Source organism: Sander lucioperca, chromosome 10 (genome assembly GCF_008315115.2).
Source record: "Sander lucioperca isolate FBNREF2018 chromosome 10, SLUC_FBN_1.2, whole genome shotgun sequence".
Classification (NCBI taxonomy): domain Eukaryota; kingdom Metazoa; phylum Chordata; class Actinopteri; order Perciformes; family Percidae; genus Sander; species Sander lucioperca.
Window position 1 is genome coordinate 38947405 of NC_050182.1, and position 15125 is coordinate 38962529.

The following is a 15125-nucleotide window of genomic DNA, read 5'->3' on the forward strand; positions in this document are numbered from 1 at the left end:
TATGCCAGCGAGTACTGGTTCACTTTGAACACTGATCCTCATCCCAATTTGTACAGCTGGAAGTCCTGTAATTTTGTCTCTCTGCGACACTCCGGCTCCTCTCACTCCGGAATTATATTCTCTCTTTCTTCTTCTCTTTCCTCTCCCTCCCTTCTGTCACTCCTAGTTCTGGACCAGAGATGGCCTTAGTGAAGTATTGATGTCTGTTATCCTCTCTGCCTCTCTTTTTACTCTTCTTTCTCAATAGGTCCTTCTGTATCCATCTGTTTCCTAACACTGTCTGTATTAATGTAATTCAAGATGCTCAATATGATTTTTTACAAAAACTGCAAAATGGTTGTATTTTGGGTATCCACGTTTCTTTTATGTCTCTGCACAATAATGCCAGTGTGCATGCTGTCAATGTGGTTCCAGTTGGGTTTGTATTTTTTTTTTTTTTAAGATTTTTTTTGGGGCTATTCCCTTTATCATTAGACAGTGATAATGGATAGACAGAAAAGGGGGAGAGATGGGGGATGACACGCAGCAAAAGGCAGCAGGTCAGATTTGAACCTGCGCCGCTGCAAAGGACTCAGCCTCCATGGGGCGAACACTCTTTTTGGGTGAGCTAGAGGGTTTGTATTTATATGTATCAGTATGAAAGGCAAGAGCAAACCGGAAGTGTAGTAACATGGAAGCGCAGGGCAGTTCTGCCCTGTGAAAGTTTGTGTTGAAATTAGAATGTCAAGGTCAAAAGAAGCCAAATGCAAACTGTAAATGTCTTATCAAAATAGCCATGCTGTTCTCATTCACTGTTCATCTTATACCGAAGAAAAGTAATTCAGTATAATTCTCATATAACGTGATCGTGAGCCAGGACGTGCAGGGCTGTTGCTAAGGTGGAAGTCAGGCAGCGTAGTTTAAAGAGCGACAAAATCTGTGTAGGGAGGAGGGATGGGTCAAACAAACACAGGACTTTCACCCAGCAGACCGCTGTTTGTGTCCCATGTGAAAGCAAAAGTCAATGTTGACTTGTTTTGACTCATTATAACTTGCTTTTGTTAATGTACTTGCTGCCAGGCCACGAGGAAACCATATGATTTGGAAATAAATGATTAAATAAATAAATAAAACTTGAATAATCAACATAGCGTTATCGGCTAAAATATATAAGGTCATAACATTGAACTTGCCTCAGTCTGTCTGTGCTGCACTTTTCCCATCCCCTGTCACACGCGCAAGGTCATCACCCGCTGACCTGCGTGTGCGTGTTGCAGCAAAGTTGCATTTCTGACAGCATTCGGGATCAAAGTCAAGGCTGAATCTTCTGAGATAGCCACAAAAGCCCTGAAAAAGTTGCTTCCATTTCTAACATCATATGCAGAGTTGGGTTTTCTGAAATGAATGCAACGAAAACTAAAATGCAGACGTAAGGAACAGGCTTCAGGTGTCGCTGTCTCCCATCACCCCTCAGTGGGAACGTCTTGTTGCAGGGAAGCTGCCTAACCCATTGGTGAGTTGCAACATTTTTATATGTTGATGCAAGGAAAATATTGTCACCTTCCTAAAATAATGGCCTAAGTCATTTTTTCAGGTTTTTCAGAAAACACAAAAAACTAAATGGCCTAAGTCACACGCTTGACTTAGGCCATTAAACTAAAGGTGTGGAATCACAAGACCTGTTCAACTGAGGATGTAGGCAATTTTACCAGAGGTGGCCAGCACCATGAGGAGATGATTTAGGCAAAAAAATACTTTTTGTCAAAAAATGACTTAGGCAATTATTTTAGGAAGGTGACGATATGCAATATGTGTTTAGTGATTTAAACCCCCTCTTTTTGTCGGCTGGTCCACAAGAATATCGTTAATTTTAAATCGGTCTGCGGTGCATAAAAGGGTGGGGGACCCTGGTTGAAAGAATTGTTGGATACAGCCCTAGTTACTGGATGTAACTCTAGTTCTATGAATATGTACCTAGCCCTCTAACGGGCTTTGCTATTGGGTGCCAAGGCGGAGCGACAGCAACTGTCTTTGTACTTATGGACCTTTTGTGACTGTAAGCAACAAATATTGACTATTATGTATCTCTATGAAATCTGTGTAAGGTCTGTATCTCAAAAGGAAACAATGTCACATAGCACTGCTCTCTAAAAGTTTTATTGCATGTTATTGCTTGTAGTTTTTCAGCTTGTGGTAAGGACACCTGAAGAACTGTAAATATGGCTAGCAAAGATATAGCAAGACCACTGAGACAAATAACATTGTACTGGTACAAATTGTCTGTGGCATCACAACTAGCAAGATACAAAGTGTCACAGTTTGTGTCACAGTTTCCATCCTGTAAATTTCCCATGGTCCTTTGTGTGTTGCCACTGTGTCAGCAGAGTGACAGCTGGGTTATTTCTGTTGACCCCCCCCCCTCACCATCTCTGACTGACATCACATAGCATTCATTCATTTCATGCAGCAAGACCTTCTTCTGGCTCAATAATTACCTTTCTCATCAACTTAGATTCAGTGTCATCAAACTGAAACACAGTCACACAATATGTGATGATAAAAGTTTATTCTTTGTGCTGGAAATTTGACTTTTAAAAAAAAAAATCTTATCGCATGGATACTGTCTTTTTCTGGATCTCAAGTTGGCTCAGGTGTCATCATGTGTGAAGTATGGGACATCTGTCATGGGGGGGGCAGATGGTAACTCCTGTCTCTGTTTAAAGATGCTCTCTTGAGCTTACCCCGGCAGTCCCCCCTGTCTTTAGGGTGTTCCAGCAAAGATCTTAAGGTGTTGAAGGGTTGACTTGAAGACCCTGGCTAAATGTTCTGACCCTGACTGTTGTTCTGAGAAACATGGTCGCGATTGTTACCTCCTCACGTAGCACAGCTAATGTGTTGATGGTATCTTAGCAGGACATTCCTCCTTCCTGTTGATCACTTCATACAGCTCTTTCAGGGCTCTGTTGGTGTCAGCGTGTGGTGGAATGTACATTCCATGATGTATGACTCCCCCCCTGCTCTTCCCCGATAATTTGGTCCGGTCCTGGGGGTGAATGGAGAGCTCCTGTGGAACGTTGGCTGAGTCCGGGGTTGAGCCAAGTCTCCCTGAAAACCAGAAAGTTGCAGTTGTTAAAGGTGCTGTAGGTAGGATTGAGAAGATCCAGGACTTAGCCAAAACATTTGAACATCAGCAACTTCTCAGTCCCTCACCCCTTTCCGCTAAAGCCCAAAACGGTCTCCTAAGACCCTCCCCCCACAAGGGAGAATGAATGCGTGTGCATGAGCAGTGATTGAGTTAGACACCCCCGTGGCCCTGATTGGTGCATCTGAACAGGGAGCTGTGGATTTTTGCAAATCTCACTACATGCTGTCGAGTTTTTTAAAATGACCTGCTTCATGTAGTTCTACTGGAACATAGGGTCAGTTTCAGCAAATATGACAGAAAGTTAGTTTTATAAGTCTTACCTACTGCATCTCTAATGTCCCGTTGAAAAGCCACCCTGCCCCTTAACTCATCTAGCTTATTATCCAGTGACTGGACATTTGCTAGGAGAATACTTGGCAGAGGAGTCAGGTTTTCATGTTTCGTCAGATTGGCTAAGACCCCCACCCGCGACCCTCGTTTCCTTCATCTCCTGTATTCTCCACGTACGGCAACAGGTAATCCCAGCCATGAAAATTCCCCATTGTTTGTTGGTCATGGTGAAAAAGAGCTGTCTACCAACGATCTGATTTGCAGAAGTTGTTCTCTTTCATAAAAGGAAGAAGTGGCAGGAGCGCTTCTGGCATGCTTTTTACCACCCGTGCTCAAGGCTCAAGCCGACATGCATTAGTGTATTTTTAATGTCTTGCCCTATTTATTAAAGGCCTTTTCAGTCCTTCCAGAAAAATGCTTTTCATGTTTTTTTGTGATTGTTGCGGGCAAAAATCCTTAATTATGCGGCACGTTTTCTTAAAAAATGCGATGGAATATGCGGATATTTATGCAATTTTATGCGATGAAATTGCGGGAACTTGCAAAAATTGCGGTTTAATCATGGCTTCATCGCGGGGTTTGCAGCTTTTCGATGATGTTCACGTCGCATAATTACGTCACTTAATAACGTTCCCATGGCAACAGGGGAAAATGGCTGCTCTTGTGTGAAGTAAACACAACATTTTTCAACTTTCTGCTAAGATATATGTGACTTTTTTTGCAACGAAAATGCGGGGATTATGAAATCATGCAAGCCCCGCATATTTTGCGCGAAAATCGGCAATTTATGCGGTGAAAGTGCGGCGTATTTGAAAAAATGCGGCCCCAGCATAAATATGCGGACTTTGGCTGATTATGCATTGAATTATGCGATCGCATAATCGCGTTTTTCTGGAGGGACTGCCTTTTTATCACTTTTTGTAACCAACCTTAAGTGCCATGATTTCGTTTTTCCTTTTTGTGAATTGTTCTCTTTCATATTGTATGACTCTCTTTGGCGGTGTGCATGTTGCAAAAAAATAATAGAGACACGGCAACCATCAGCCGTCCCCGGCGCCATCGTCTTCGACAGCCAATATATACCCTACAGATATAAGTTAAACCTGACCTATATCTAAAAATCATAAACCAGCCACTCCACTCATGCAGCTCCTGGTGAAACAGAGAGGACTGCTGGCCCTCACTGCTGTTGCATCTCTCCGTCTCTGTGATTTCCTTCTGTGGAGGACCAGAGCAGTATAGAACAGCTGTACAGTACTCTGCCAGCACCATTATCTGAGCCGTAAATATCACTTAGAGGGACCAGGACAGTACTTTATAACACCTAGATAGTAGACCCTTACATAATGAGAGAGGTGTGTGTGTGTGTGTGTGTGTGGTGTGTGTGTGTGTGTGTGTGTGTGTGTGTGTGTGTGTGTGTGAGTAGCTCAAAGTGCCTCCATCTCTCTTTTATCCTCCTTTCATCTCTAATACAGTATTTCTTTACAACACCAGGGGGCGCCACCTAGCACAAGTCTGTGCATGATCATGGCAGCTCTCTCTTCATCCATCATTTAGTTTGGTTTTATGAATTAATTTAAGCTATTAAAATATATATATATAACCAGTTTTTAAACACAGGTAATTAATTACATGTAATACTTGTGTTTTGTGGGACGTAGCATTTCAGAAGGAAATCTTTCATCTTTTGGGTCCACAACATTGATCTGATAGCTGACGTCTATTTGAGGTGAGGTGCAGCATTAAAGTGACCATATTATGCTAATTTTCAGGTTCATAATTGTAATTTGAGATTGTATCAGAATAGGTTTACATGGTTTAATCTTCAAACAACACCATAAGAATGTGAATCTGCCTGATGTGTCAGCCCTCACTTCCACCTCTGTCAAAGGCAGAGATTTATGAACTAGGATGGCTACACCCCTGCTCTTACTTGTGAAAGACGAATAGTAAATCTGGCCCACCCACTCTCTTTTTAACTTTAGATGTTCATTGTCATATAGATGAGTCTCTTGTAGCAATGCAATCTGTACTTTCTCTTTTTCAAGTAATTAAGAATCTTTTTACGTTTAATGGGGCCCTGAATCCCATGGACATTCCAAGAGCACAATTTAATTTCTGCAGTATTAACCATGATCCCACATTGTGCGCACAATGGATTTGCTGAGATATCTGTGCAGTATTAGACTCTGTGTACAATGGACACAATCAGCTGTTGAGGATGCCGGTCTGCCATCATCACTCCAGTTTGCCTTGCTCAATACCCGTTCCATTTCTAACAAAACTTGCATTCTTAACGAGCTTTTTACCACTGAGAATATGGATTTTATGTTCCTTATGGAAACTTGGCAAAGGGAAAATGAGTTTGTTCACTTAAACGAGCTCTGTCCTGTTGGCTGCTCTGTTACTGGGACACCTCCGAATGGCACGCTGCGGTGGTGGGCTTGCTGTTGTGCATCGTGACAGATTCATATGTAGAGTGATAAGCTCTGAAAGTTTTTCCTCTTTTGAATCACAGATGCTCAAAGTAGGTTCTTTTAACTCTTTTTACAGTGTGTTAATTTACCGCCCTCCTGGCCCGGCAGGTGTCTTTCTTACTGATTTTACTGACTTTTTATCATCTATCATCAAACTTGAGAAGGTTTTAATTATCGGGGACTTTAACCTGCATATTGATGATTCTACATGTAACACAGCTGCTGATCTCCTTTCTATCACAGACTCTTTTAATTTTATTCAGCATGTTACTGGACCCACACACATTAAGGGTCACACCCTGGACCTTGTCTTCTCTCTTGGTCCAGACATAGTAAATGCACGTGTGGAAGATGTACATGTGAGTGATCATAGCTGTGTGTTTTTCAACATTAACTTTCCTCGAGATCCTCCGCCCCTGAGGATTAGGACCCAAAGGCAGATTATTAATCAAGATGCTTCTGAGAAGTTCTCTGCCCTGTTCGACCCATGTTCACTGATGGAATGCAGTGATGTAGATGTGTTTATCAAGTATTTTAATGGTCAGTGTTTATCAATTTTAGATAAAGTAGCACCAGTTAAAGCTAGCACTCTCTCCCATAAAAAAACATTGTCCTTGAATGATGAAGCAATCCAGAGTTTTAGGAGAAATTGTAGAAAAGTGGAACGTCTTTGGAAATCTTCTAAACTCGAGGTTCATAGGCTTCACCTTAAAGAACTAAGGGTTACCTTAAACGAGATGCTGAGAAAAGCGAGAACTTGCTTCTTTTCTCAGCTTATATCCTCAAATAAGCACAATTCCAGAATCTTATTTGACACCATTAATTAAATAGTTTCTCCTTCTGGCCCTCAAGAAACTGTGTCATCTAAATCTGACTGTAATGAATTCCTCCACTTCTTTGTAAATAAAATCAGAGATGTTAGGGCAAATATCTCACCCTCACTTTCTCAGATCTCTGCCGGTGACTTGTCTCCCGCTCATTGTTGGTCCACTTTTATACCTGTGACATTACATGACATCACCTCTATGCTACATACTTTGAAACCCTCATCTTGTCCTATGGATGTTGTCCGCACTGTGCTATTTGTACAAGCTTTTGACTCCATTGGCCCCTGTATTATTGAGATGCTTAAAACTTCACTTTTAACTGGTGTCGTCCCTAGTGTTTTTTAAACATGCTGTTGTTAAACCTGTACTAAAAAACCTAGTTTGGATCCGCTATAACCTAAAAGCTACAACCTAAAAGCTACAGGCCAATATCAAAACTTCCATTCATGTAAAAAATTCTAGAAAAAGTTGTAGCTGAGCAAATCACCCTTTTCCTAGAGAATCATGAGTTGTTTGACAAATTTCAGTCTGGTTTCCGTAAAAAGCACTCTACGGAAACTGCATTACTCAAAGTTTCCAGTGATATTATGATGTCAGCTGACTCTAAGGAATATACAGTGTTGGTCCTATTGGACATTTCATCTGCTTTTGACACTATTGATCATGATATCATGATCAATAGACTTTGTGATCTGGTTGGGATGTCTGGATCAGTTTTAAAATTGTTTTCATCCTAACTTTCTGGTAGAAATTTTAGTGTTTATGTGAATCAGATCATGTCTGAAACTGCAGAGTTGTCGTGTGGGGTACCTCAGGGTTCTGTCTTAGGACCTATTCTGTTCCTCGTGTACATATTTCCTCTAGGACAGATAATTAGTCAATTTAGCGACATATCTTACCATCTGTGTGCGGAAGATATCCAACTGTACTGCTCGTTTAAGGAAACTGAGTTCTATAAACTGTCTTCTTTAATCAACTGCTTGACCAGTATCAAGCAGTGGTTATGTGACAATGTTTTGCTTCTCAATTCAGATAAAACAGAAACACTAATTATCGTCCCTGAAGGTGAAATAAAATCCCTCATATAAAGCAGCATATTGGTGACTTAGGCCCGTCTGTCCAGCTGAGCCTCAAGAGCTTAGGTGTTGTTTTTGATTCAGCTTTGTCCTTGGAGCTCCACTCTAGAAAACTAGAAACTGTTTCTTTCAACTGAGAAATATTTCCAAATTAAGAACTTTTGTGACTAAGGGTGAGTTGAAGATGATCGTTCATGCTTTAATTTCCTCTCGTTTAGATTACTGCAACAGTCTTTTTACCTGTTTGAGTAAGAAGGAGCTTTACCATCTCCAGGCTGTTCAGAACTTGGCTGCAAGCCTTTTAACTCACATTAACAAAAGAGCACACATCACGCCTGTTTTAGCAGCACTTCACTGGTTACCAGTCCAGTATAGAATTCAATTTAAAATCCTGGTCCTTACTTTTAGAGCCCTGCATGGTCAAGTTCCTACCTACATCTCTGACTTGATACAGCTTCATACTCCCACCCGGAGTCTGAGGTCATTAGGTCAGAGGCTATTAGTGGTTCCCCGCACTCATTTGAAAACTAGAGGGGAGCGATCTCTCCAGGCAGTGGAGCCTAGGCTGTGGAATGCTTTGCCTCCCTTTCTGCGTTGTGTGAATTCTGTTGACTCTTTTAAAAAGCAACTGAAGACTCTGCTCTTCAAGCAGGATTTTAGTTAGTCAAGGGTTTCTTATGGTTGTTTGATATGTTTTCTATTTGTATTTAATTTTCTTGTATTTTAATTTGTTGTACTGTATTACATTTTATTGTGAAGCACTTTGTGATTTTTTTATCTGTGAAATGTGCTATATAAATAAACTTTACTTACTTACTTACTAGCTGTTTCTCCAACGTCGGTCAGTACAAGGCAGGATTAGCTGGGAGACTTCTTCTTAACGAGGGCGCACTTCCAACTTTGCGTGGAATACCTGCAGAACAGGGAAATGTAAGTAGTTCTATACAATTTATTTTGTAGATTAGCGTGAATTCATGTGTGTTGTAGCAGTGTTTTGCCATTGAGAACGAGCTAGCATGCTAACGGTTAGCCCCCTAGCCACCTCGTCTCGGCTAGTTACGTAGAAAGCCGTGCAGATTTTGAACAGCTCATCCGGAGACTGAAGGCAGGACACATTCAGAAACCCGTATCTCACTCAAAATAGCATGGATGGGGTTTTTTTTCAAAGTGTGTATGTGTGTGGAAGCACCAGAGACACAAAATAACACCCCAAATCCCAGAAAAAGTGATTTTTTCATAATATGGGCACTTAAAAGAAGATGTTTCTCCCTGGTCCCAATCAGACCTTGCAAAAATGATTTCAAAAGACATAACAGGAAGCTTTAGATTCACAGTTACGTCAGATTTTTAAAAGTACAAGTGCAGTGCCTGTTGAAAATGTGCCTGTTTGGAACAGCCGATTGCCTGGCCTGTGGTGCTGCTTGTAGAATTCATCAAAACCAAATTTTACCCCAAAATTACTTACAGAAGGACCCCAAACCATTTCAAATGCAACTCCCCTGTATACCCTACTACTAACTTACTGTATTTACTTGACAGAGAACGTTGCAGATTCATAATGTAATCACAAAATATCACAATGAAAATGTGGAGTAATCAGACCTTAGCGTCATGGACTTATGGCAGTGCGCTACCAACCTGGCCCGTTATGAGCGCTAAACAGCCCATATCTGCGTTAATCACCACCAGAACCTGTGTGTGTGTGTGTGTGTGTGTGTGTGTGTGTGTGTGTGTGTGTGTGTGTGCGTGCGTGCAGAGAGAGAGAGAGAGAGAGAGACGGTGTTGTCTCGTGTAGTATGAGCGACTCATGAGTTCATTTAAAGAGTCGGGTGAAAGATCCGAGTGAGTCACGACTCAAACAGGTTTAGTGCTCAGTCAGCGTGCATGCAGTGTGAGAGGGGGAGTGGCCAGCGGCTAGAGCAGCAAAAGCCAATGTGTGCTTCTTTTACCGATATATATATTTAACCATACTTTTTGCATTTCTAATCCAAACAACGTCAAACTTGCCACTGCACTCAAACTCGTGCCCGTAGCAAGACACCTGTCAAGTTTGAAATCCATCGGACTAACGGTTCGAGAGATATGCGCATAACACCCACACACACACACACACACTGACAGACAGACGTTCCTGCAATTTATAGATAGATAATGTGGAACGGGCAGGAGCTACAACTGAAACATGTAAAGACCTACCCAGGTGCAGTGCTAAACATGACATGTGTTTCTGTAAATCCAAATCTCTCCATTTTTGGGGCTCGGAAACGCCAGAGTAGTGTGGATGCCAGGCGTAAATGTAGCAAAAGCTATTCGTTTGTAAACCGAAGCGTAGTAGAATTTGTCAGAAATTGCACTGAAATGACAGCGGACAACAGATTGAAATAGCGCAACAGCAGCATGAGGGTACTTAATGCAGAGATAATCCTATTTAAACGGAGGCAGCCACAGGATGAGCTGTTGGATAGATGAGATCAGCTGATGTGAGCATCTGAGGAGAGCTGATAAGGTAATTGACAGCAGTACAGCAAGGAAATGATGAGTGAGCATGTATGCGAGGAGTGAATGACAGGATGCATGAGAAATCAAATTACAGGCCCGTGCTCGCAAAAGATTAGTCTTCCTGACTGAACTTATGCTGTAGCTTCATTTCAAAGCGAGATCCCCTCAATGAATGGACGAGGATGACAAATGACTCATAGATGGGATAACAAAAAGTTTAAAATGTTTTGTAACTAATAAGTAGACACACATCAGACACAGTCCATTTATCAGTATAGTAAGCCCATTGCAGCGCAGATGAGATGAGCAGCTTTTGAACACGGTACAGTACATCACCGGGATAATGTTGCCGTGTGCTTTGCCACTCAGTCTGCCATTATGTTGGGCAGAGACGCCACTCCTGCACAGCAGCCTGCAGACAGGGTATTGTCAGAGGAGAGCAGAACATCGGGGAGATGCTGTCTGTCTCTCAGCAGGGAAATCAAAGCAGGAAACACCTTCTTAAATGACATGTAGGTGTGGTGCAGATGTGTGTGTCAGGAGGCAGTGGAGTGTGACATTCAGAGGAGGCTTGTTCCCCAGCGCTCGGTGACAACAACAACATTTATAGTTTACTTATTGAAGCTTTTGGGTATGGTCCGAACCCCTCCAGGTTTGGATACACTGCACACACGCTGTGTCAGCATGTATGAGCACAGTGAAGTGTACAAGTAGTGTACATGTTTTAAAAACAAAAAAGTCTGTAGATTTCATTTTTATTCTTATAAGTACTGTTGTACTTGCTGTATGTGCAGTTTGTTGTACTGTGCGATGTTGTAGTCAGAGGTAAGACACCTGAAACCTTCGATCAGAACGGGGTTGCAACAGCTGCCTGTATATCCTGTAACGTCTGGAATGTAAGTACATTTTTTTCAAGCAAAAAACCTTAATAAGACTAAAAATTAGGGCTGTCAGCATTAACGTGTTAATCGCGATGCGATTAAGGGTCGAGCATAATGCGTTAATTTTTTTTAATTGTATTACTCGCATGCCACCATTTATTAATTTATTTTCACTTCACTCGGCTTTGTGTCGTGCCTAACAGGCTACTATTTTGCCGTACTTCCTCGTAACACATCCTGCTGCTGCAGGAATAGCAACGCAGATTTCGTTGCCTCATTCTGGTGCCACTGATATGTCTGCACTTCTATCTGATGCTCTGAAACAGACGTTACAGGAAACAGAAACATCGCTGCACATGACGCTAGTTAACACTATACTCGACAGCAGCTAACGTTAGCCTACCGCTAGCTAGTAGCTGGATTAAACACGGTTACAATGCTGACGGCTAACGCTAAACGGTGTAAAGTGTGACTGTATTTCACTGTAGAGGATTCCGACACCGGGATGTAACAATCTGCAGCTGCTGTTGTCGGAAAAACACAGACACAGCAGAACACAGTTCAATGAAACTGGTAATTTATAGCCTCATGGTGCATTCAAAGTTGTTGTTAAATTCAATGTGTGACTATATTAAATATATAATAAACAAATACAAATCTTAAAGTTCATAAAGTAACTTTCTTTGCATTCATTTGATTCCCAATCAAGATCCACTGGTAAGAATGGCTTTCCATTGCTAATATGTACTTAAAAACAATTCTGAAATGCAAAATAATAGAATTTTAATCATGTGATAAAACATGCGATTAATTGCGATTAACTATAGAAATTCAACGATTAATCACGATTAAGAAAATGTAATCATTTGACAGCCCTACTAAAAATACTTTATTATGTACTTTATCGATCCACGAGGGGAAATTCATTTGTTTCCCTCTGTTGTTACGTTACACAAATGCATGCCAAACAGGACCTATACTCATTAATTACACACTAATTAAATCTCTCATTAATGGAGAGATGTCAGAGTGGGGGGGTTGCCGATGGAAGGGCGCCCCGAGCCGACAGCTCTGGACCTTTACTGTCGTTCTACTCCAGCCTGGCCTGAAAATGAAATGCCTCGCTCAAGGAAAGTCAGGAAAATGTCTGAGGAGCACACCCTTCCTGCTATACTCAGCCTGAATAAAATGAAATGTTCATGGTAGGAAGACCCTCTGGACCGTTGAGCGCATAGCGATATTGAGCGGAGCCGTCTGGAGCGACTTTGAGCAGCAGACTGGAGGGGAACAGACAGCTCTGTGAGCAAGGAGAGGAAATTCTCAGCGCTTGACTCCACTCACATGCTCTGCCATCCACCATGACACCTCTGTGTTGAATAGGCTGCTCTCTTGTCCTCCTGCAGTTAGTACATAGAATATTCCATCTTCATAAGTGCTCTCATCACTCTTCTCTGAGGACCGCCCACTCATGAATTATTCAGGGAAAAGAGCTTTTAAAAGATTCCTGCTTCATGCTGCCGGAAGGGACACTGTGCTCTGTGCACCCTCGCCAACATGGAACACACACATCTGTCATTGATATTGTTAAATAACAATATAACACGCTGTTTGTTACTCACATTGTGGAGGTGAAAACATAGCAAAACAGTGTCACATTAGCAGATTAACACACACAAACACACGCACACACACACACACACACACACACACACACACACACAGACACACACACAGACACACACACACACACACACACACAGGTTTGTGGCACTATCTTTGTGGGGACCTGTCATTGACATAATGTATTCCCTAGCCTCTTACCCTAACCTTAACCTTAACCATCACAACTAAATGCCTAACCTTAACCCTTACCCTCACCCTAACCATAACCTAATTTTAACCCTAATCCTATAACCAAGTCTTAACCCTCAAACAGCCCTTTAAAGTTGTGGGGTCCAGCATTTTGGCCCCACAAAGCTGTCGGGACCCCACAAGTATACTGGACTCCCAGTTTTTGGACCCCACGAATATAGTTAAACAAGCACACACGCACACACGCACACACACACACACACACACACACACACACACACACACACACACACACACACACACACACAATTATCCTAATAGTTTTTATTTGCAGGCCATGAAGTGAGGCAAAGTGGGTGAGAATATGGTTTGTATGAAAACCAGAAAGAAACAAGAAGGCAATGAAGCAGCTACACACACACACACACACACACACACACTTCTACATTCATCCACACAAGCCCACATAGACAATTTACACATATTTAAGTGTCTATAAACAGAGAACTTTATATGATAAGTATATCAGAAACCCCGATTAGTCCTCATCATGACAAGATGGTGATCTGCAGACAAAGTCAGTTGATCTTATAAGCTGCGGGTTGCCATGACAGTGAACATGGAATTAATAGTTCAACCTGAATAAATCTGATGGGGGGGTGGGGGGGGGATTATCAAGAGATTAGAGTGGAGTTGACTGAAGTCTCTCATCTTTCTTTGGTTTCCTCAAACATCCCACTCTCCTAACATTTATACTCTTTCACATAAATACCATAACACAAAACCATCAACATATATCTCATCATCAGACATAGGAAAAGTGGACGCAGGGACTCAGGTACACTGAGGTCTAAATCATGTAACCTTATGACCTGTGTTTGAATGCCCTGTCACATCTTCTGTCTCTCTTCAAATTTCTCCAGTCTCATGTTTCCACTGTGCAATAAAGGTACAGTCGGTGCAACCTGGACACATGGTCAGTAATGGACCCAGGGTCACAGTGTTTCGGGTCTTATCATCAGACACCCTCACGCGGGTGACCCAGCCGGGGATGATCAGGGGGGCCCAGATAGCTTGCTCTGCCACTGGTCACCCCTCTTGATCCAGAGCCATTGGGAAGCCTTTTCAGCGGCCTCCAAGATGTCCTTGATGGCTCTTCGTCTCTGCTCATACAACATCCTCCTCAATGCTCAAACTGTGTGTGTAAGGCACACACCTCTACCCTTCACTTCACTCTATAAAACCATGCATACTCATGGGTCTGTTTTATACTAGAAATGCCAATTATTATGGAATTGTAGGCTACACACATTCACGATTTACACTCCAACAGTTATATAAATAGTATATACAGTATAAATAGTATAGCACCATATTGCACACCATTTTGTTTCTAGTGTGTGTGTGTGTGTGTGTGTGTGTGTGTAATAGTTATTGAGTATGTGCATGTGTACACGAGGGTATATGTGAACATCCCCCCCCCCCCCCCCCCCTCCTAATCCTCCTCACATCCCAAAAAGTCCCCAAAAGATCCCCAAAAGTCCCAGGATCCGGTAAAAAAAAAAAAAACTGCAAATAAAACTGTGGGAAACAGTCATGTGTTTGGTCTGCAGCTGATCAGCCCGCTGGGAATAAAGACCAGTCATGGGATGTGAGGAGGATTAGGAGGGGGGGGGGGGGGGGAGATGTTCACATATACCCTCGTGCACACATGCACATACTCAATAACTATTACACACACACACACACACACACACACACACTAGAAACAAAATGGTGTGCAATATGGTGCTATACTATTTATACTGTATATACTATTTATATAACTGTTGGAGTGTAAATCGTGAATGTGTGTAGCCTACAATTCCATAATAATTGGCATTTCTAGTATAAAACAGACCCATGAGTATGCATGGTTTTATAGAGTGAAGTGAAGGGTAGAGGTGTGTGCCTTACACACACAGTTTGAGCATTGAGGAGGATGTTGTATGAGTGGAGAGCATGTGTGCAGTGAGAGAGAATGATTAAGAGGGAAGCAGCAATGTCCTCTCTCATTGTTAGTTAAACACGTCTGCAGTGAAGCAGGAGAAATTAAAGAC

General features: G+C 42.0%; 1 protein-coding gene across 1 annotated transcript in view; it reads left to right on the top strand.

The window, feature by feature from the left end:
• LOC116066626 (oxysterol-binding protein-related protein 10-like) overlaps positions 1-15125 on the top strand; it is a 65994-nt gene that overhangs the window by 31893 nt on the left and 18976 nt on the right. The gene's annotated exons all lie outside the window — the stretch shown is intronic.